Raw genomic sequence first — 25,363 nt, forward strand, 5'->3', positions numbered from 1 at the left:
CAGTACATTCTTGCTTCCATTGTCGTAGATTAAATGGCCATATAGGCATGGACTTATTTCTGAACTCTCTATTCTGTTCCATTGATCTATGTGTCTATTTTTATGCCAGTACCATGCTGTTTTGATTATTGTAGCCTTGTAGTATAATTTGATGTCAGGTATCGTTATACCTCCCACTTTGATCTTATTTCTCAAGATGGCTGAAGCTGTCCGGTTTTTTTTATGGTCCCATATAAATTTTAGGATTATATGTTCTATTTCTGTGAAAAACGTCGCTGGTAGTTTGATAGGAATTTCATTGAATATGTATATTGCCTTAGGCAGTATGGACATTTTAACTATATTAATTCTTCCTATCCATGAACATGGAATGTGTTTCCATCTATTTATATCTTCTTTCATTTCTTTCTTCAGTGTCTTATAATTTTCTGAGTACAGATCTTTTACATCTTTGGTTAGATTTATTCCCAGATATTTTATTGTCTTTGGAGCAATTGCAAATGGAATTGTTTTTTTAATTTCTCCTTCTGATATTTTATGATTGGTATATACAAGGGCAACTGATTTCCGAATATTAATTTTATATCCTGCTGCTTTACTAAATTCATCTATTAGCTCTAATAGATTCTTGGTAGAGTCTTTAGGGTTCTCTCTATATAGTATCATATCATCTGCATATAATGATAATTTTACTTCCTCCTTAACGATTTGGATGCCTTTTATTTCTTTTTCTTGTCTGATTGCTGTGGCTAGACTTCCAGCAGTATGTTGAATAGAAGTGGAGAAAGTGGGCAACCTTGCCTTGTTCCTGATCTTAGGGGGAATGGTTTTATCTTTTCCCCATTGAGTATGATGTTAGCTGTGGGTTTATCATATATGGCCTTTATTATGTTGAGATATGACCCCTCTATTCCCACTTTCTTAAGGTTTTTTTATCATAAATAGATTTTATCAAATGCTTTTACTGCATCTATTGATATGATCATGTGATTTTTATTTCCCATTTTGTTAATGTGGTGTATCACATTAATTGATTTGCGGATGTTGAACTACCCTTGCATATCAGGGATGAATCCCACTTGATTATGGTGTATGATCTTTTTAATGTATTGCTGAATTCTGTTCGCTAATATTTTGTTGAGGATTTTTGCATCTATGTTCATTAGCAATATCGGCCTGTAGTTTTCATTTTTTGTGGTGTCTTTGTCTGATTTTGGGATCAGGGTGATGGTGGCTTTGTAAAAAGTGTTTGGGAGTCTGCCCTCCTTCTGGATTTTTTGGAAGAGCTTGAGGAGAATAGGTGATAGTTGTTTTTTGAATGTTTTGTAAAATTCACCTGTAAATCCATCTGGTCCAGGGCTTTTGTTTGTTGGGAGATTGTTAATTACTGATTCAATTTCCTTGGTGGTAATCAGTCTATTCAGGTTTTCTGTTTCTTCTTGAGTTGGTCTTGGAAGGTTGTATGCCTCTAGAAAATTGTCCATTTCTTCCAGATTGTCAAATTTGTTGGCATATACTTGTTCATAGTAATTTCTTAAAATGTTTTTGTATTTCTGCAGTGTCTGTTGTCACTTCCCTTCTTTCATTTCTGATTTTATTAATTTGGGTCCTCTCTCTCTCTTTTTTTTAATGAGTCTAGCTAAAGGTTTGCCAATTTTGTTTATCTTCTTTAAGAACCACCTCTTGGATTCATTGACCTTTTGTATTGTTTTTCTGGTTTCTATTTCATTTATTTCTGCTCTGATCTTTATTATCTCCTTCCTTGTGCCTCCTTTGGGCTTATTTTGCTGTCTTTTTCCAGATCCCTTAAGTATGAAGATAAACTATTTATTAGTGATGTTTCTTGTTTCTTTAGGTAGGCCTGCAGTGCTATGAACATCCCTCTTAGGACTGCTTTCACAGCATCCCATAGATTTTGGGTCGTCGTGTTTTCATTTTCGTTTGTCTCGAGATATCTTTTGATTTCTTCCTTGATCTCCTGCTTGACCCATTCATTATTTAGTAACATGTTATTCAGCCTCCATGAATTGGTGTGTCTTCCAGTTTTTTTTCCTGAAGTTCATTTCTAATTTCATAGCACTGTGGTCAGAGAAGACTATTGGTATGATTTCAATTTTCTTAAGTTTATCAAGACTTGTTTTGTGGCCTAACACATGGTGTATCTTGCAAAATGTTCCATGTATGCTTGAGAAGAACGTGTATTTTGCAGCATTGGGGTGAAATGCTCTGAAAATATCGATTAAATCCAAGTGGTCCAATGTATCATTTAAGGCTGTTGTTTCCATATTGATTTTCTGTCTGGAAGACCTGTCCCTTGTTTTCAGAGGTGTGTTGAAGTCCCCTACTCTGATGGTGTTACTGTTGATCTCTGTGTTTATGTCAGTCAATATCTTAGGTGCTCCTATATTGGGTGCATAGATGTTTAGTAGAGTATGTCCTCTTGTCGGATTGATCCCTTTATTATTATATAGTGCCCATCTTTGTCTTTTAATATGTTCTTCATTTTAAAGTCTATTTTGTCAGATATAAGTATTGCAACTCCAGCTTTTTTTTCATTTCCATTTGCATGGAATATCCTACACCAACCCTTCATTTTCAGCCTGTTGTGTCTTTTGATCTGAGGTGAGTCTCTTGTATACAGCATATACAAGGGTCTCGCTTTCTGATCCACTAAGCCACCCTATGTCTCTTGATTGGAGCATAATCCATTTACATTAAAAGTGATTATTGATATGTACATAGTTATTGCCATTTTTAAATTTGTAGTTAGATTGTTTTCATCTTTCTTTTATTTACAGAAGTCCTTTTAGTATTTCATGCAATGTTGGCTTGGTGGTAATAAATTCCTTTAGCTTATTCTTTTCTGGGAAGCTCTTTATCTCTCCATCAACTTTAAATGATAGCCTTGCTGGATAAAGCAATCTGTAGGCTGTAGGCCTTTGTTTTCCATCACTCTTTTGTTTTTTTAATTTATTGGGGTGACAATTGTTAGTAAATTTACATAGATTTCAGGCGTACAACTCTGTATTACATCATCTATAAATCCCATTGTGTGTTCACCACCCAGAGTCAGTTCTGTTTCCATCACCATATGTTTGATCCCCCTTACCCTCATCACCCATCCCCCACCCCCTTACCCTGTGGTAACCACTAAATTATTGTCTGTGTCTATGAGTTTTTCTATCTCATTTGTTTGTCTTGTTCTTTTGTTGTTTTTGGTTTATATACCACATATCAGTGAAATCATAGGGTTCTCTGCTTTTTCTGTCTGACTTATTTCACTTAGCATTATACTCTCAAGATCCATCCATGTTGTCACAAATGCTCCTATATCATCTTTCCTTAACACCGAATAGTATTCCATTGTGTATATATACCACAACTTCTTTATCCATTCATCTATCGAAGGACATTTTGTGTTTTCCATCACTTTGAGTATTTCCTGCCACTCCTTCCTGGCCTTCAATGTTTCTGTAGAAAATCTCTTGTTTACCTTATGCAACTGATATGTGTGTCATCAAAGTTTGTTTTAAAATATACTGCAGCTTATAACTGAAAATCAACTGTTTTAATGATTCCTGCATTTTTGACAATAAATACATAGGTAGCCTCTGAGTAAATATCCTGTGAATTTAAAGAGATAATTTGGTTTCTAACTTACTTTTCTCACATTTTGGACCTCATTAGCATTTTCATGTTTCATTGACATAGTACTGTCATATAATGTTTCAGTGTCAAGTATCATTTCTCCAGGTATCAAAAAGGATAACTAGGATGTTATCACAAAATTCTAATATGTTAGTGCATTTCTTTATTCCTGTCAAGATTCAAACTGTGGAGGCATATACACTTGAGTGATGTACATTGATTTAGAACTTCTATAGTTTATATAAATGACATTTAAAATTAGCAAATAATAAGCTATTACAGGTGACAAGATCATAGGATAATGGCAGATGTCAGTCAGCACCTGGGTTAAATGACATCTGTACAGTTGCATTTGACCCTGTGTCAGAACTGCCACTAACTTCAGTTTCAGCTCTGGATTTGACAACATTACACATATAGTCTTAGCAGTGCTCCATGTTTCAATATCTCTATTACTACATGTCATTTATCATGTTTAATTTAAATTACCTGTTTAAGCATGTGTGAACCCTCACCTGACCATACGCTGCACAAATTCTGGGATTTTGTATGATTTATCTATCTCTGGTGTTTAGCAAGGTACCCAACCACATAGCCCCTAGAAATTGAAATAAATTGGTAGAATCCCTTGATCAGGATCATGGGTCTTCTCAGGGTTTGGACTTAGAGAAGGTAAGCTCCATAACCAGAAACGTACTGAAAGAATGGAGCGAACCTTTCACCTTCTGGAGGAAGCAGGGTAACATAGGAGTTAAATGGTTCAAATCTTACAGTGTCCCTAAATGGAACTTCACCTTGTTAACTACTTCCCCAGTCTCCAGATCCCCACTTATAAAGTAGAGTGATGGTCCTGGGGCTAATTCTTGGAAAGCTCAGTGCATTTTAAGTCTTATTTTTACCAGTCAACTGGCAATACTTAACTGAGGGGATCCTGGAAACATACAAGATTTAATTTTCTTCTAAGTCCAAAAATGAGCCAAATTGAAAGGCTATGTTCAGAATGACTGTTTTTATCCCCATAACAGAATGCTTTGGAAATTTACTCATGTTAAATGGGCAACATTACCATTTTGGGCCCCAAGTTTGTTAGGCTTAGGTTTTTAGTAACGTGTCTGTATAAAAGTCATTATTTCCTTTAAGAGAGGTGATATAATAGTATAAAAATCATTCCTGAGTTTGAAAATTCAAATCACAGATAGTTATTTCCAGCTAAAAAATGTTTGCTATGATAGAATCATTGGTGACTGAATATGGAAGCCTCTTTAGCGTTCTTAGCTACTAGTGAGAGCACCTGGTTTTCCGTCCAAGGAAAAGCAGACCAAGAGAGGCCAAAGGGTTAGCTCCAGGCCTCACAGCCACTTACTTTGAATAAAATTACTGTCCTGGGGGATGAACCCCAGCTTTATGAGGAAATGCAATTTGAAACAAGAACATGACCAAATGGTGCTGAGTGGAAAGTAAAAATCACTAATACTTCGAAAGCAGTGTTTCTACTTTCTACTTTCATGTTCGCAAAATGGATCCATCTTCAGCCCCCCTCAGTTAACTAAGTAAACAAAGGCACTATAGAAAACCAAGTCCTAGTAGGTAATGTTTCTAAAGCCAGCGTGTATTTATTTACTGAAGGGAGGTCAGAAAAAGGGTAAGACCGAATTCCCACCCTCAGGAAACTTAAAATGCAGCTGGAGATACAAGACCAGCACATACAAGCTATAAGGGATTATTCATAATAATACATATTTGAGTTCTGTACTGTGGGACCCAAGGGCTAAGTTAGGTAGAAGAAATCAATGAAAACCCAAGGAGTTGGAAAAAGTCTCATTAAGGGAGTGGAATTCAAACAGGTCCTGAAGAATAGTCAGGGTTTGGGTGGGTAGACAAGAGAGAGGCTTTAAATATCAGAAGGATAATATAAATCATAGAGCCACAGGCTCCAGGTAACAGCTGATATTTCTATTTATAGGAAGGTAGAAAGCCCAGCACAGAATAATGGGATGGGGAAATACTGGTAATAAAGTTAACAGAAGGAGGATCAAACAATGAGACAGTAGAAAGCAAAGTGAGTAGTTCGATTTTTCTGGAGTTGGAAATAGGGAGTCATTGAAAATTTATGCTATAAAAATAAGGTGTGCAGTTGTGTGCCTGATAGGTAAAAAAGGGCAACCCTAGAGCCACAGAAGTGAAGAGATGGGTAGAAATTCAGGAACAGGTTGAGAGGTGATCAGCTGTTTATAATGAATTGGTTTATTTCAACCCTCTAGGTAGGTTGCAAGAGGAAAAGGTAGAGGGGAGGCAAGAATGGGAAGGAGAAGGTCTTCAAAAGCATACTTTGCTTTCTTCTATTTTGCTGAGAGCCTACCCAGAAAATAAGTATCAAAAAATATTTGTTTTTCCTCTGAAGCTTTATCATTGAAATTGAAGAACTTGTCTATACTCAAATTTTTGCTTGAAAAAAAAACAACTCAAAGAGATTTTCCTCCCAAGGGCTTTGACCCAGTTTACTAAATGACAAACACACATTTTGGGCAATCTCAAACACAAAGTGAATGGTTTATCCTATTTTTAATATAAAAGTTGTCATTGACACCTGTTGTTTTGTGAGAGAGGGGGCATAATCAGAATGCATCTTTGTGTAGGTCTGACCTTTCAAATGTTAGCCATATTACCATAGTCTCCTTTTAATAGCACCTTAAATGTCATACTCTAATTAATTTCCCTATCATGTCAGAAGTTTAAGCTCTTCATCTTATGTTAATTTCATCTCTCACCAAGGCCATTTTCCCATTCTGACCTCATCATTATTACGAACATTTATTAGGATTGCACAGTGGTGAAGGTGACCTATTAGGTCCTTAGTTTTATTTGCTCTCCTTCCATCCTAAATAATCCCCCCTTTTGGTTTACCTCAAAAACACTTCAATGATTCTTTCATATTGAATTTGGAAACCTGTCCTCATCTTTTGGAGTTGGAGCTACTTTTTATTCCAGTCACCCCAGTTGTGTTTTTATCTTAAATTGTGTCTTTATAAATATGTCTTTAATTATACCTCACTTTTTTGGGTTATTTTCCAGTTTTTTACTGGAAAGAGTAACAAGCTCTTTAGAGGAGGTTTTGTTATCCAACAGGGCCTCTTTTTCAGATAACTTAGGATACAGTGAAGAATTAATAACCAAATTAATTAATAACCAAGATTCCCTAAAAACATTTTAAGAAGAAAGGCCACTGATGTAAATGAAAGATGAAATCATATTTCTTCTTGGTGATTTGTTTTGGAGAGGTGGTAACATTTTTTTAATAGTGTGAATTGCAGGAATCGTACATATTTATTGTGAAAAACCTGTACATTAGAGAAAAAGGCAAAAAGAAAATGAAAATTATGCATAATTAATCTTACAAAAAACTAACACTGTTACTATTGCCACCTACATTTTCTTTTTGCAAATTATCATATTTACTGCATACATTGATAGCTCTTTTAAAATAAATAATAGCATATTTTGAATGTATGTTTAATCATGTCTTAAATGTTCTTCTTTCATACAATCTTGATAACTTTATATCACTTCATATGATTAACCAATCTTCCATTGCTGAACACCTGTATGTCTAAATTTCTGCTATTTTAAACAAAGCTATTATTAATATCTTTATATCGAAGCCATTGTGCATAATTGTGATTATTTCTTTAGGAAATTCCTAAAAATAAACGTTGGTAATCCTTTGAAGGCATTTGATAATTATTGCAAAATTGTTATCCCCAGAAAGTTTTACCAATTTACTTTATGGCAGAGTATGTGGGATGTAAAACTGAAAGCAATAAACAAACAAGACAAAGAAACAAAGAAACAAAAATTCATATACACAGACAACAGTGTAGTGGTTACCAGAGGGTAAGGAAAAGGGAGGTAGAAGAGAATAAAGGGGTCAAATATATGGTGACAGAAGGAGAAGTGACTTTGGGTGGTGAACACACAATGCAATGTACAGATGATGTATTGTACAAATGTACACTTGAAACCTATATGATTTTACTAACCCATGTCACTCCAATAAATTTAATAAAAATTAAAAAAAAATGAAATAAGTCAGACAGAAAAAGCAGATAACCCTATGATTTCACTGATATGTGATATATAAACCAAAAACAACAAAAGAACAAGACAAACAAATGAGAAACAAAAACTCATAGACACAGACAATAGTTTAGTGGTTACCAGAGGGTAAAGGGGGTAGGGGGAGGGAGATGAGGGTAAGGGGGATCAAATATATGGTGATGGAAGGAGAACTGACTCTGGGTGGTGAACACACAATGGGATTTATAGATGATGTAATACAGAATTGTACACCTGAAATTATGTAATTTCATTAACAATTGTCACCCCAATAAATTTTTAAAAAATGGATTTCTTAATTACTTCAATAGGAAACCAGCAACCCCCACCCTGGCACAATACAGAGAAAACCATAGTTCTTCCCAGTTTATAGTTGTAATTTCTTGAAGTTGTAGGTACTATAAATTACAAATATCTTTAGTTTTGTAAAATTTCACTGGTGACAAGTAAGTTCTGCTCTTTACAGTATATAGGCAAACAGGTTTTTTGTAATTAATGTTTTATGCCTACCATTGTTTACTAGAAACACATATCATATATTTTTTATAGTACTTTTACATTTTTTGGATACCATTTATCCTGTGATTCTAGAAGTTTAACATCATTAGTTAGATAATTCTGTTGTTTCAGTGCAGAAAAGAAAATAGCTCTGTAACAAATCATTTTCTATGATTAATTATTTTTACCCATCAAGATAAGACATGAATGATAGCCATTGTCCACAGTCTATTGTAACAGCTGATCAAACAGCTGTTTCCTGTTTTACATTTTAATTTCCTCTCTAGTTTGCATTCAAATCCTATGACAGATTTTAGTTTATTTAGGAGTCCTGTAAGATACAGTTGACTGCCTCAGTCTTGAATAGCTCTTTTAAGCTATGCCAGTTAGTCAAAATCAAACAACCCTTGTTAAATACTGATGATAAGCACACACAAAGGGGTACACTGAAATGAGTTACCCTTGTTCATCAAATGTGTTTTTCTATCTTGTTGTTTCTGCCAGGGAGAAAAAGAAGTCAAGTTTGCTCATTTGTTCATTCATTCAATGAACCTTTTTAAATGCCCTATTTACCAAACATTGGGCTAGGTGTGGAGATATATAAATGGGAGGGGTACACCAAGCAGAGGGAGGCATGTACAACTGCATACAGGTAAATGCTCTGAGGGGTGGTGGGAAAGAAACCTGATAAAGTTCATTTGATTCAGATGACAGAGAAGAGGATGGCAGCTTCACCTAAGAGCCTCAAAGGATCTGAAGGAAGATTTGGTGATAGGATTTAATGGAGAGATAATCGGCCAATTAAAATATTCTTCCTTAAAATATAGCTTTAAGCGGTTGAACTGAAATCTATGCTGTAATGTACACAGGGTGTTGAAATTTCAGTTTCACTCTTTTTACTGTTGGCCCTAAAGTGGCTGTGCAGTAGATGCTGTAGTGGGCTGTCCCAGCCCCCTTCAGGAGTTATTCCCCTGTGTTGGCTGCTGTTGGCTCACAACTGAGCCCCTCTTTGGAAATTGCCCTTGACTTTGGGGATCTGACTCACCTAAGGGCATGCCTCTTCCCTTGGGGTACCCTGCAACAGGTGTGCGGGTGTAGAGGCCTAGACCCTTGCCTTGATTCAGGACGACTCTCAGGGGTCATCTCAGCTTTGGAGCTAACTGTAGGATTTACTGAGGCCTCTGTTGTGACTGACTGCCTCTCAGTTCAAGTCCTTCCTCTGCTCATAACTGCTTGCCTTACTGATTTACACGTGTTGAACCCTAATAAAGCTTCTACATGCAAATCTATCTTAGAGGCTGCTTACCATGGACCCTAATCTAGACAGACAATAATTGAACAGCATTTTTTGTTCTGCATGTTACACGGTGTTCTAACCATGAAACTTTAGTCAGTGAAGGTGACTTTAGTCAGTGAAGGTGAAGGCCATTAAAGGACTTGAACTTTTTTAGGATTCAAGAAACTGAAAGGGCCCAGGGAAAGTGCCGAGCCTCATCAGTTTTGGATAACCTAATTTAGGTGCCCTGAGCCCTTGGAACAGGGGTAGAGGATGGAGGCTGACGGCTACACTGGCCCAAACAAGCTCCAGGGAATCTAATTCTTCTTTCACCACTCTGTAGGCAGATTTAAAGCTGAAATTCATAGCCTCTGATCTGGAATTGCTACAAATATGGATTTCTTCTTTATTGGAAAAATTTGTGGTAGTGCAGGCAACGGATAAATTATGAAACAGACAACTCTGATCTATGACTACTAGATAAAGAACGTCATGGGCTGTTCATCTATCCCAGGCTACCATTTTGGGTTCAGCTCAGATTCTGGGTTTTTGGCAAAATAGTGCTGTTCATGTGTATCTCTATTCTTTCCCTAATCCTACTACTATTTTATCCAGCATTCTGTAGGATCTAACACAGGGAATTGAATATAGTAAAAGTGATTGTAAACATGGGCAATGGAATCCAAAAGACACAGAAGAAAATAAGACTGTGAGGGAGCTGGTTGGTAGTGTTCGAGTACAGGGCTTAATAGATTGGGAGTCTTTGGTTAAAGGACATTCATATTAGGGATTTGAGCAACATAAATAAAAGGTTAAGTGATTGTGAGGGAATATGCTGTGGAGTTTTGACAGGTAAGCTTTTCATTGTGCTTCTTGGAAATGACCTTTGATAGCATTTAAATGAGGTACAACATTTTGAATTGGCATGTCCAGAGATATGATCCTCTGTGTAATTCAACAAAATGATTTAAGGTCCAGAAAAGTGTCTTTTTTAAAGAAATACAAAAAAAAACACAATTCCTTTTGCAACTGCAGCAAAAAGAATAAAATACCTAGGAATAAACTAACCAAGGATGTGAAGGACCTATATACTGAAAACTATAAGACATTTTTGAAGGAAATTGAAGAAGACACAAAGAAATGGAAAGACATTCCATGCTCATGGATTGGAAGAATCAACATAATTAAAATGGCCATATTACCCAAAGCAATATACAGATTTAATGCAATCCCCATCAAAATCCCAATGGCATTTTAAAAAATTTATTGGTGTGACATTTGTTAGTAAAATTACATAGATTTCAGGTGTACAATTACGTATTACATCATCTATAAATCCCATTGTGTGTTCACCACCCAGAATCAGTTCTCCTTCCATCAACATATATTTGATCCCCCTTACCCTCATCTTCCACCCCCCACATCTCCCTAACCCTCAGGTAACCAATAAACTATTGTCTGTGTCTATGAGTTTTTGTTTGTCTTGTTCTTTTGTTGTTTTTCGTTTATATACCACATATCAGTGAAACCATATGGTTCTCTGCTTTTCCTGTCTGACTTATTTCTCTTAGCATTATACTCTCAATATCCATCCATGTTGTCACAATTGTTCTTATATTATCTTTTCTTACCACGGAATAGTATTCCATTGTGTATATATACCACAACTTCTTTATCCATTCATCTATCGAAGGACATTTTGGTTGTTTCCACGTCTCGGCCACCATAAACAAAGCTGCAATGAACATTGGAGCACACGTGTCTTTATGTATAAATGTCTTAAGAATTTTGGGGTAGATACCCAGGAGAGGGATTGCTGGGTCATATGGTAATTCTATTCGTAATTTTTTGGGGAACCTCCACACTGCCTTCCATAACGGCTGCACCTGTCTGCATTCCCAACAGTGTATGAGGGTTCCTTTTTCTCCACAGCCTCTCCAACACTTGTTACTGTTTGTCTTGTTGATGATACCCATTCTGACTGGGGTGGGGTGATATCTCATTGAGGTTTTTATTTGCATTTCTCTGATGATTAGTGATGTTGAACATTTTTTCATATGTTTATTTGCCATTTGTATGTCCTCTTTGGAGACATACAAAACCCATTTTTCAATTGGGTTGTTTCTTTTTTTGAAGTTGAGGTTCATGAGTTCCTTGTATATTTTGGATATTAACCCCTTATCGGAGGCACTGTTTGCAAAAATCTCCCATTCAGTCGGTTGCCTCTTTATTTCGTCGATGGTTTCTTTTGCTATGCAGAAGCTTTTAAGTTTCATATAGTCCCATTTGTTTATTTTAGTTTTACATCCATTGCCTTTGGAGTCAAATTCATAAAATGCTCTTTGAACCCAAGGTCCATAAGTTTAGTACCTATGTTTTCTTCTATGCAGTTTATTGTGTCAGGTCGTATGCTTAAGTCTTTGATCCATTTTGAATTAATTTTGGTACATGGTGACAGATAACAGTCCAGTTTCATTCTTTTGCACGTGCTGTCCAATTCTCCCAGCACCATTTATTGAAGAGGCTGTCTTTCCTTCATTGGATGTTTTTAGCTTCTTTGTCAAAAATTATCTCTCCATATTTATGTGGTTTTATTTCTGGGTTCTCAACTCTATACCATTGGTCTATGTGTCTGTTTTTCTGCCAATACCATGTTGTTTTGATTATTGTAGCCCTGTAGTACAGCTAAAGTCAGGGAGTATGATACCTCCAGTATTGTTCTTTTTTCTTAAGATTGCTTTGGCTATTTGGGGTCTTTGGTGGTTCCAAACAAATCTGATGATTTGTTGTATTTCTTTAAAAATGCCATTGGGATTTTGATGGGGATTGCATTAAATCTGTATATTACTTTGGGTAATGTGGCCATTTTAACTATGTTGATTTTTCCAATCCATGATCACGAATGTCTTTCCATTTCTTTGTGTCTTCTTCAATTTCTTTCAAAAATGTCTTATAGTTTTCAGCATATAGGTCCTTCGCGTCCTTGGTTAAGTTTATTCCTAGGTATTTTATTCTTTTTGGTGCAATTGCAAAAGGAATTGTTTTTTTGTATTTCTTTTTCTGAGATATCATTGTTAGTATATAGGAATGCAATGGACTTTTGTACTTTGATTTTGTAGCCAGCAACTTTACTGTCTTCATTGATTATTTCTAATAGCTTTTTGGTGGAGTCTTTAGGCTTTTCTATATATGGCATCATGTCATCTGAAAAGACTGAGACTCTACAACTCTACTACCTTAGCTGGTTATTTCATTCTTAATTTCTTCTACTGAGTTCTTAATATCCAGAAATTCCATTTGGTTCTTTTTTAAAATTTCAATCTGTTTCGTAAAATGTTCATGTTGTTGTTTGACTGTGTTTCTGAGTTCATTAAACTGCCTTTCTGTGTTTTCTTGCATCTCTGAGTTTTTTCAGAACTGCAATCTTGAATTCTCTGTCATTTAAGTCATGTATTTCTATATCTTCAAGTTCCTTTTCTGGAGACTTTTCACTTTTTTTCTGAGCTGTCTTGTTACCTTGGTTATTCACGACAATTACTGATTTATTATTTCTCTTCCTAGACATCTACAGGATGTAGATGCAACAGGTTGATAGGAAGAGGTCTTTCTTTTGTTTTCCAGTACTTGTTCGTAGAATGTTTTATTTTCTCTCCGACTACAGCCTTTTTTTTCTCTCTGACACAGTAGTGCTATGTTTTATCTGTCAATTCCAGCTTCTTGCACAGTGGGGGTATTCTCTGGGAAAGGGTCTTCTCCTCTGCTAACAGTACACCTGGGTCATAAGGTGCCACGTCCCTGTGGGGATGCAGAGAGCTTTTGAAGTTCCGAAGCACTTTCTGCACCAGATTCAGATCCCGTATGTTTCAGCAGTTCTGTTTACTCCTGCAGGGATCCGCCCAGATAGGTGGGGCCAGGGGCGGGGTGAGTTGTGAGAGGTGGTCCAGAGCAGTGGCGGCAACCACCACCACAGCCTGTCAGCTTCCACAGCTCCCTCACCTTTGCCGGAACTAGTTGGGCTATGAATCTGTGTCTGTGGTCCACATTTCTCAGAACAGCAAATACTGTGTTCATTTGATCCGACACTGCTACTGTTCCACTTCTAGCACCGGGCAGGTGGGGCGGGGCGAGCTCTGGAGGGCAGGGAGGGGCGGCTAGTCTCAGTGCCTAAGCCTTCCGTTTTCTGCTTGGCAGTGAGGGCTTAAACCACAGTTTTTAGCCTTCTTCCCTCAGTCTTTTCTCCGAGATCTCTGCCATGAGCTTTGGGTTCTGCCGTGTTATATGCTGCCCCCTATCTCTTTGGGCCATAAGTGGAGCCCTAGCAGTCCGAATTCTTCCCTCTCCTGCTGCTGCGGGAGCTAGGTCTGGGTCCTACGCTGGGGCGGCTCCGTCTCCGCTCTTCTCCCTTCCTTCCTTCCCTGCTCGCGCGATTCTCCCCCCTTTAGGTGAATTCTGTAGTGGGCCCTTTTCGTCTTGCTTGTCTGCTGTGCAGGGAGTCCTTTGTGGTGTTATTGTTGTTCGATTAGTTGTAAATTCCAGGGAGCTTTAGAGTCTCACCTCACACCGCCATTTTGATGACGTCTCCCCCAATGGCATTTTTTAAAGAAATACAACAAAAAATTATCAGATTTGTTTGGAATACCAAATACCCCAAATAGCCCAAGCAATATTAAGAAAAAAGAATAATACTGGAGGTATCAAACTCCCTGACTTTAACTTGTACTACAAGGCTACAATAATCAAAACAGCATGGTATTGGCAGAAAAACAGACACATAGACCAATGGAATAGAATTGAGATCCCAGAAGTAAAACCACATAAATATGGACAGACAATTTTTGACAAAGAAGCTAAAAACATCCAATGGAGGAAAGACAGCCTCTTCAATAAATGGTGCTGGGAGAATTGGATAGCAATGTGCAAAACAATGACTGGACTGCTGTCACCATGTACCAAAATTAATTCAAAATGGATCAAAGACTTAAGCATAAGACCTGACACAATAAACTGCATAGAAGAAAACATAGGTACTAAACTTATGGACCTTAGGTTCAAAGAGCATTTTATGAATTTGACTCCAAAGGCAATGGATGTAAAACTGAAATAAACAAATGGGACTATATGAAACTTAAAAGCTTCTGCATAGCAATAGAAACCATCGACAAAATAAAGAGGCAACCGACTGAATGGGAGAAGATATTTGCAAACAGTGCCTCTGATAATGGGCTAATATCCAAAATATACAAGGAACTCATGAAACTCAACAACAAAAAAACAACCCAATTGAAAAATGGGCAGAGGACCTGAAGAGACATTTCTCCAAAGAGGACATAGAAATGGCAAATAGACATATGAAAAAATGCTCAACATCATTAATCATCAGAGAAATGCAAATAAAAACCACAATGAGATATCACCTCACCCCAGTCAGAATGCCTATCATCAACAAGACAAAGAGTAACAAGTGTTGGAGAGGCTGTGGAGAAAAAGGAACCCTCATACACTGTTGGTGGGAATGCGGACTGGTGCAGCCGTTATGGAAGGCAGTGTGGAGGTTCCCCAAAAAATTACGAATAGAATTACCATATGACCCAGCGATCCCTCTCCTGGGTATCTACCCAAAAATTCTTAAAACATTTATGCATAAAGACACGTGTGCTCCAATGTTCATTGCAGCTTTGTTTATGGTGGCCAAGACATGGAAACAACCAAAATGTCCTTCGATAGATGAATGGATAAAGAAGTTGTGGTATATATACACAATGGAATACTGTTCCGTGGTAAGAAAAGATGATATAGGTGTATTTATGACAACATGGATGGGTCTCGAGAATATAATGCGAAGCGCAATAAGTCAGACAGAAAAAGCAGAGAACCCTATGATTTCACTGATATGTGGTATATAAACGAAAAACAACAAAAGAACAAGACAAACAAATGAGAAAGAAAAACTCATAGACACAGACAATAGTTTAGTGGTTACCAGAGGGTAAGAGGGTGGGGGTGGGAGATGATAGTAAGGGGCATCAAATACATGGTGATGGAAGGCGAACTGACTCTGGGTGGTGAACACACAATGGAATTTCTAGATGATGTAATACAGAATTGTACAACTGAAATCTATGTAATTTTAGTAACAATTGTCACCCCAAGAAATTGAAAAGAAAAAAAGAACATTAAAACATTTCGGAAATGTCTTTTTTTTTTAAGTAGTCTGTTATTGTCTTTACAGTTGTGCAGAGGAGACTGCTGTTCACTTATTCTAAGTTGAAGATAAAGGTAAATGGGATCAAATATATGGTGATGGAAACAGAACTGACTCTGGGTGGTGAACACACAATGGGATTTATAGATGATGTAATACAGAATTGTATACATGAGATCTATGTAACTTTACTAACAGTTGTCACCCCAATAAACTTTTTATATAAAAAAAAGATGATTGAGAGAGTCAGGAATCCTGCACTTTGGGTCCTAAAGTTTCTAAGTAGAGGTCTCTGTTCAAATTAAGCACATCACTGGGAAGGATAACCAATCCCTGGACTACTGACTTTTTGTGTGATTGACGTGATCGATGTGCAGCAAAATGGGAGTGGACTCAAAGCAAGGTGCTTAGGCTCCAGCAGTGCAGAGCAGCTGGAAGAGAAAGGCACTTTAGCTACCTGCTCATTTTCTTGAAAACGATTAGAAAAGTGTATAAAAAGGCAGGTGTTTCCCCAGGCCTGCCAAACCAAACCTGCGAGAGCTAGATTACTAGTGTTATGATGGCATTAACACTTGGAGGATTCTGTTTTCTGATTGGAAAAGACAAAGCACATTAATTATGAAAATGTCTTTAAAAAGACATTGTGGGCTAGTTTTTAATACTGTGATTCAGCCTCTTATATTTACTGTCTACCCGAAATCTTAGCTGGCAGCAAGCCAATCTATTTCCATCTGTGTGCTGCTAGTCTTTCACTTAAAAAAATATGAAGTGAGTACCTTCCACTTGCTAAGTGCTAGAAATAAACAATCAGGAAACAGTTCCAGCTTAACACACGCACACTCACACAAGAGATGATGTTATATTATATTACTCGTGGCTATTAATTATTGGCTAGTTCACAAAAATGCACTTTTTTAATGAAACAAACATCTGTGTCCCTTAAAGTAGCTCACCTTTGGAGCAAGTCAGAATGAATGCTAAAATAAAATAACTTTGGCTTTGGTTTCCAAATGTTGTGTCCTCTGCCAGCTTTTTCAGTCTTAGTCACGGTGGTGTGATATTCCTGGCCTTGTGAGGGTAAGTGGAATATCATACATGCATTTTATTTCAATTGGACTGCATGAAGAAGTGGTTAGAGTCTGAAAGAAAATCACATGGTCCCAGTTGATAAAAGGCAGAACATTCAAAATATACTGCCTTTGATCTACTTTTCCCCCTTTGTTCCTTTCCCTCTGCTTTCATGGAGAATGCGTCCATGGGGAAAATGAGTTTTCTGTCTGACAGGATAAATCAGTCTGCCATTTCACAATATTGAGCTTCCATTGGACAGATCTGAGAAATAAGAAAAAGTACACAGGTTGAGATGACTGTAGGGTAGGGGAGGCAAAAACATTTTGTGTGCAGAGGAAAATCATTTGGGGCTTATGCTTGCTTTATTTCTGGGTTTTAGTTTGTGAACAGAAAACTGTGAGAAGCTGATGAAAATAAGAAAGCATTTTTTTCTTTTATTATGTTCTTTTAAAGGTATATTTCACTAAACAGATACTTATTACATCTGGTTCCTTCTCTATAGATGAATTCCTTTGAAAGGAGTTTGTAAGTTTAAGGATTGCTTGATAATAAGTTTAAAACCAGTCTTTAAAATTAAAAGCATTTTTGAATTTTAAATTTCCAATGAGTGTGTGTGTGTGTGTGTGTGTGTGTGTGTGTATTAAAATGTTTGAATACCTTTTCTTAGAAAATAGGGATTTAAAAAAATATTAGCATTTAGAATTTAAGCCAGTCTTCAAATCACGCATTATATATATAAATTCTTTTTTTCTTTTTTATTTAATTAAAGTTTATTGGAGTGACATTGATTAGTAAAGTTACATAAGTTGCAAGTGTGCAATTCTGTATTACATCATCTATATATCGCATTGTGTGTTCACCACCCAGAGTCAGTTCTCCTTCCATCACCATGTATTTGATCCTATTTACCCTCATCTACCACCCCCCTTAGCTGTTATATATATTTGTGAATATATTTGTAGATCAGATTATTCACATTTCATCCTCAAGCCCGCAGCATTGAATGTAAAAGACCTGGCATTTGCTTTAAGATTTCTCAATATCTTGCCCAAGGAAATGCTGAACCTTTCTGAAAATATCTGTAGACAAGGAGGTATTCACAAAATCCCTGTTTTATATATTTCTGCATAGAAATTTACTGCTTTAAAATCTTAGAAAATGGTATGGATTACTGTAAGACATACATTTTTTCACAGTAACCATACAAAGTACATGTCTATTTCTAAATTATTCTTATATGTTCTGGCAGAGGTAAGTCAGGTAAAATTAATAATAAGAGATTTATTAATATTTAAAATATATATGCAAGTGATTTATGATGCAAATTCCTCAAGTAGTTTTTGATTAGTATTCATCTATTTACTTGTGAATTCTTTTTTTTTATTCCCATACTCTCACCCCCTCTCCTTTGGCAACCATCAGCTTGCTTGTTTTCTATAGCTATAAGTCTGTTTCTATTTTCTTTTGTTTATTCATTTATTTTGTTTTTTGTTTTTATTCCACATATAAGTGAAATCATACGGTATTTGTCTTTCTCTGTCTGGCGTATTGCTCTTCACACAATATCCTCTAGGTGCACCCTGTCCTCTAGGTCCATGCGGTTGTAAATAGCAAGGTTTCGTTCTTTTTATTGCTAAATAATATTCTAAAAAATATTGCATTACATATATACCGGGGGTGTCAAACAAATGTATATAAATGGACACTTTGGTCAATGTTGTTCAAGCAGTAGTTTGCCATAATCAGAAATGTCTGGATGTTAATGGTAACCCTTTTGTTATCGGAATATATTGAGTATTACAATTTTAATACAGTTTTCCTTTCTTAAAATGTGTACACACACACACACGCACACACACACACACACCACATCTTCTTTATCCATTCATCTATTGATGGACATTTGGTTGTTTCCATATCTTTGCTATCACTAGTAATGCTGCAGTGAACATAGGGGTACAGATATCTTTTTGAATTCGTGTTTTTGTTTTCTTTGAACACCCAGAAGTGAAATTGCTGGATTGTATGGCAGTTCTATTTTTAATTTTCTGTTTTTCATCATAGTTGCACTAATTTACCATTCCACCAACAGTATATAAGGGTTCCATTTTCTCCATATCCTCCAGTTTCAAAATATAGCTCAGACCTGTCCACCTCACCATTTTTGTATCCCTCCTGATCTGGGATTCCTCATGTGGACCACTGTACTTCCCACAGTCTGCTCATTTACATCTCACCATTCCGTCCAGCCATTCTCCAGTCTGCTTTTTTCCTTTTTTATTGTGATAAAGTACATATAGCACAAAATGTACCATTTGAACCATTTTTAAGTGTACAATTCAGCAGCATTAAGTAAATTCACATTGTTGTGCAACCATCAGCACCATCTATCTCGAGAATTTTGTCATCATCTTAAACTGAAACTCTGTGCCCATTAAACACTAACTCCCCATTCCTTGTTCTCTTCACCCCCGGCACCCCCCATTCTGCTTTCTGTCTCTGTGAATGTAACTACTTTGGGAACTTCATATAGGTGAGGTGGAATCATATAGGATTTGTCCTTTTGTGTCTGGCTTATTTCATTTAGCATAATGTCTTCAAAGGTTCATCCACCCAGTTCATTCTTACACTGAAGGAAGAATAGTTTGTTTTTAATGGGAAAACAAAGTTAACTTTGATATTTTTAAGCTACAAAAAAGTGTTTATTGTCAGAAGTGAAGGAAATGAAGTTGTTCAAAGACAAAGCTGATTATCAGTTGGCCTTCACCCCATCCTAACCCTCATGAGGTGACCTGTGTTAACAGCTTGGCATGTATCCTTCCAGACTTTTCTCCTGGCAGGGCAATCTTTCTTAAATATAAATCTAATGAGGTCAGTCTGCTTTAAACCCTTTAGTGGTTTCCCATTAACTCCAAGGTAAAGTCTGAAGTGAAGACTGTGGCCCAAGCTCCCTGCCCAGACCTGAGCCCTGCCTACCTCGGAAGCCTCACCCCCCACCACTGTCTTCCATTTGCTATGTAGCCACACTGGCCCTCTTTCAAATCCTTGAATAATCTACCACAGTCTCTGGCCTTTGCACTTGCTCTTCTTCATGTGGAATCTCTGCCTAGCTCCCCTCTCTCCCATCTATCACTTTGGTAATTCTTGACCATCTTCTAGAATTTATTTTAAAACTCACTTTTTTGGGGTCTCCTTATCTTATACCCTTTTGCAAACTACACTGCCCTTCCCAGTTATACCTTTCTGTGGCACCTGGTTTTATACCTTTTCTGCCCTCCCTATTGTAAGCTCCGGGGACAATGAGCACTCTGTGTCCTTCTCCACCTGGCACAGTGCCTATACCTGGTAGGTTCACAGTAAATATTGTTTGGTTTATTGAGTCTTTGAGAACTAAATTTAGAACTTTGGATTTTTTTCTGGCAGAATTTTATTGTTTTATTAACACAAACACAATGTGCACACAAGCTATTTATTCATTTTCTTTGCTGTGCAGCCTGGTGTTGGGATTGGTGACGATGGCCAGGTGGGCTGCTCTTTCCACAATGGTTTTGCAGTTCTTTGAGGAGATATTCTGAGCAATCTCAGCACAGTAAGATGTGTTGCACATCAGCAACACTTCAAGCTCCTTGATGTAGTGGACCAGGAACTTCCGAAAGCCACTGAGCAGCAGGGTGTGCTCTGTTTTCTTGTTACTCCCATATCCAGTGCTGAGCATCACGATCTGGTCCTTGAATCTTCTGCACACCCTATTTGTCAGTGCCTCTGAGTTTCCACCAGTTATGCTTAATTTTGATATATCGGTCTGATTGGTGCAAGTTGAACTTCTTGATCCTGTTTTTGACGATCTTGAGCTTCACCAGTGGCCTGAGGGCAGCCATGATGCCAGGTAGGAGATGGCTGCCACCACCGTAGGCAGTGCTGAGGAAGAGCTAGAACTTTGGATTTTAAATTGCATTTGGACCCTTCTGTGTTGTCCCTCTTTTCTGAGTAACAGATAACTCCCATATAACACAGCTGTTAGGTTTCTAAAATGCCATGTTATGCGAATCTGTGTTATAATGAAACAAAGAACTAGTACAAAAAAGAGAGCTAGGTTCCAAAAATTAAAAAAAAAACACATAGAATTATATTTTTATAATTAAGAGAAATATCTTTATTAAAGCAATTTTCACCCAAAGTATAACATATTAATATGTATTAAATAGTGTTTTCTTTGTCATCACTACTAAGCACCTTTAACTGAAGGCATTTTCTTTTTGACAAGGTATCTTCATCCTCTGAACTTAATACTCCATGAACAAAATAGGTTTAAAATTCTAATAAATTTTAAAATTCTGCCGTCAAATCTGATATGACATCCATGCTCGAATGAAAAGTTTCAAATGAGTAATCTTCTGCTCTTAAAAGCTTTTATTACATTCCATATTATTCGGTGATTTCCCAAATTTCAAATGAGATATTTTTAGCTTTTAAAAGCTCTTATTACGCTTCGTATTGTTCGGGGATTTCCCTAATTTCGAATGAGATATTTTTTGCTCTTAAAAGCTCTTATTATCCTCCGTGTTGTTTGGGGATTTCTCTAATTCTCAAACCGTGTTTGACTGAAACGGTGTTCTAAGGATGCCGTGTTGTACGAAGGTTTCCCCCCAGTGCTTGAACCGAGTTAGAGCGAAACCGTGTTATAGAAGTGCCATGTTATACAGGGGTTATCTGTACTTTAATATAGTTGTATGATGGGTTAATAATTATTAAACCACCTCATTGGCTAGGAAAGTTATATTTTTAATATAGAGGGTGATTTCATTTTCCCCGTGTCTTCCTGTCCCATTTTCTTTTATTATTATTATTGTTATTGTTATTATTGTTAATTTAAGTCATTTTTATTGACCTTTGCAAAAACATGGAGGGCTAAAACCAGTAAATTACCTCTAAAATCTTCTATGGGTGACTTTGGAGAAGGCTTTTCACATAATTGTATACCTTCACAGGTATACAAAATGTCCTTGAACCTTCTACTCTGGACTTAGACAAATTTCTCATCTTAGAGATTCCCAGGAAAAATTATTCCAGAGCATATTTTGTTCGGAGAGCATGTGTGCAGAGATCTAGATTACAATTGTACACACAGATTTCTCCATTTTGAAATTTATCAAATTACTCTTTTACTACAAATTGTCTTGACATTTAGTGCTTAGCTGGAATTTTGGGATAGTTTTTAATAGAAATTGGTCTCCAGACACTTGTGAGTGGTAAATATTAGCTTAAGTTAAAATTATAAAGTACCTAAATTTTCCTGTTCCATTTGCAACACCCACATCTTCAGCACTTATTTAATTGCAGCTATGGTTCTAATCTACCATAATACAGGCCACAGACCATTATCTGCATTTCTCAAACACCCAGAGCTATGAAAATTGAAAGTATTTTCTGGAGCTTTCAGCAAAACCTGACCAGAACTGATGTGTCTACTTTGCTATTAGTCATATGTTTTACTGCAGACATAATAATGCAGATGATGTCAGGGTGGTTGTTCCAGTTGTCACTAGGACTGTTATATAATATACACCTATGTACTATTTTGTCTCTCTAAAATATGAAAAATTCAAAGTTCTGAAATTCATTTGGCTCCAAGGGCTTCAGGTCAGGGAAACATCATAAAATATAAGCTAGGAGGATGGCATACATTGGAAAATATAATACCTAAAATTAAACAGTCATACACCTGTTATGTGCATTATGAGTTTCTTGTTTGTTAGTTGGTGTCTTTTTGCTAATTCATAGGGTTCATTGTTTTCTGAAAAGACCTGATATTTTCACCAAACTTTTCAGCAAAAATTTAATATGCAGGAGTCCCAACAAATTTTCCCAATTTTATGCTTTTAATACCTTTATGACAGTGCTTCCATGGTGTCTTCTTTTCTGTCCCTCTGGGTAGGGCTGTCATGCAAAGTGAACCCCAGAGGACAAGGAGTGGTCCCAACTCACCAAAACTTGGCTGATTCTGGAACTTTCCATGTGCTAGTGTCTGCCAGCTCCAGTGTCCCTGCCGTGCTATGCTGAAGCCCTTGTTGCTGTTCCCATGGGCTGGAGACACGGTAGTTGCCTCTTCCACAGCATTGCACTGGGAGCTGCTGCTCCTACACCTGTAGGCTGAGTCCTCAGAGTCTTCTGCTCTGACCCCTCAGGAAAGGCAGTGGCTCCAGAGACCCCTGCTCCAGACACCACCACATTTTCCATGCAGCTTAGTGTGTAAATATTGGCTGCAGCTATTACAGAAATATATGGAAATTGGACATTATTTGTAAACAGAAGTCAAAAAAATCTAATTCTAAACCTATCTCTCTGTGTTGGCTAAACATGTAACCAAATAAATTTTCTTTTAATTACTTAACCAATTATCATTTCAGCTTGTTCTAATGGAGCAAGATAAGGATGTTATTTGAGAAGGAAAGAAAGAGTAACTTATTATCTTGTCTTGGCTTCCCTTAGAAGCTGACCCTGAGACAGGATGTGAGTGCAAATCATTTATTTGGGAAGTGATCTCAGCAAACACCAGTAAAAGAGGGAAGGAAGTCAAGAGGGGGTGCATATTCAATCAAGCCTGTTTCCACTGTGGGTGACCAGAGCTCAGTCCTGCTGGGGACCTCGGGGAGACAGTGTAGGATACTTCTCAGTTGTCCCAACTGAGGTGTAAGTCAGCTGAGGTACTTAATGTGTTAGGTGGCATCTGCAGCCAGAAATAAGCCCTTAGGCAGAGTCAGTTATAGGCTCAAGTACAAGTGAATGAAGAGAGAATATGGGTGGTACATTGACAACACTTGCTACATCTTTCACTAAAACCTCAAAATAACTTTAAAAAGTAATGATAAACCTTATAAAGTTCTAAAATTTCATCTTAAAATTTTTGTTTAATTTATTGGGGTGACAATTGTTAGTGAAAATACATAGATTTCAGGTGTACAATTCTGTATTATATCATCTATAAATCCCATTGTGTGTTCACCACCCAGAGTCAGTTCTCCTTCCATCACCATATATTTGATCCCTCTTACCCTCATCTCCCTCCCTCCACCCCCTTTACCCTATTGTAACCACTAAACTATTGTCTGTGTCTATGAGTTCTTGTTTCTCATTTGTTTGTCTTGTTCTTTTGTTGTTTTTGGTTCATATACCACATATCAGTGAAATCATAGGGTTCTCTGCTTTTTCTGTCTGACTTATTTCGCTTAGCATTATACTCTCAAGATCTCTCCATGTTGTCACAAATGTTCCTATATCATCTTTTCTTACCGCCGAATAGTATTCCATTGTGTATATATACCACAACTTCTTTATCCATTCATCTATCGAAGGACATTTTGGTTGTTTCCATGTCTTGGCCACCATAAACAAAGCTGCAATGAACATTGGAGCACACGTGTCTTTATGTATAAATGTTTCCAAATTTTTTGGGTAGATACCCAGGAGAGCGATTGCTGGGTCATATGGTAATTCTATTTGTAATTTTTTGAGGAACCTCCACACTGCCTTCCATAGCGGCTGCACCAGTCTGCATTCCCACCAACAGTGGATGAGGGTTCCTTTTTCTCCACAGCCTCTCCAACACTTGTGACTATTTGTCTTGTTGATGATAGGCATTCTGACTGGGGTGAGGTGATATCTCATTGTGGTTTTTATTTACATTTCTCTGATGATTAGTGATGTTGGGCATTTTTTCATGTCTATTTGCCATTTGTATGTCCTCTTTGGAGAAATGTCTCTTCAGGTCCTCTGCCCATTTTTCAATTGGGTTGTTTGTTTTTTTGTTGTTTAGCTTCATGTGTTCCTTGTATATTTTGGATATTAGACCCTTATTGGAGGCACTGTTTGCAAAAATCTTCTCTCATTCAATTGGTTGCCTCTTTATTTTGTCGATGGTTTCTTTTGCTGTGCAGAAGCTTTTAAGTTTCATATAGTTCCATTTGTTTATTGTCTTAGGATTTTTAAATAATGTCTTTATTGATACACACACACACACACACACACACACAGTGCCAAAAAAATCTATACTCATTTTAAGAAAGGAAAACTGTATAAAAATTGTAATAATATATACCAATAACAAAAGATGAATACAAGTCACCTTTGACTTCAAGAGGTGCTCAAAGTGGTTACCATCAGCATCCAGATACTTCTGATTACTATGAACTGCTGCTTGAGCAATGTTGACCCAAGTGTTTACTTGTATACATTTTTTGGCACCTCCAGTATATTTCACATACCCTACCCTTCACTAATTTGAAGGATACAATTTATTGGTTTTTAACATATTCACAGGGTTGTGTAATCATGACCTTCTTGTAACTTTTGAACATTTTCATCTCCTCAAAGGAAACCCACACCCATTAGCAGGCATTCTTCATTCACCACCACCACCACCATCACCCAGCCTCTGGCAACCACTAATCTAGTTTCTTTCTCTACATATTTGTGTATCCTAGACATTTCATATAAATGGAATCATACCATATATGACTTTTTGTGTCGGGCTTCTTTCACTCAGCATAATGTTTTCA

At 37.0% G+C, this 25,363-nt stretch overlaps 1 protein-coding gene and 1 pseudogene across 4 annotated transcripts in view; one reads left to right on the forward strand and one right to left on the reverse strand.

The window, feature by feature from the left end:
• The window catches only part of MAOB (monoamine oxidase B), a 136,290-nt gene that overhangs the window by 9,207 nt on the left and 101,720 nt on the right, over nucleotides 1–25,363 (forward strand). The gene's annotated exons all lie outside the window — the stretch shown is intronic.
• Nucleotides 20,278–20,731, reverse strand: LOC308495270 (large ribosomal subunit protein eL32-like; annotated as a pseudogene). The gene has a single exon. The product of its transcript is annotated as a large ribosomal subunit protein eL32-like (transcript).

This window comes from Rhinolophus hipposideros, assembly GCF_964194185.1.
Source record: "Rhinolophus hipposideros genome assembly, chromosome: X".
Taxonomy (NCBI): domain Eukaryota; kingdom Metazoa; phylum Chordata; class Mammalia; order Chiroptera; family Rhinolophidae; genus Rhinolophus; species Rhinolophus hipposideros.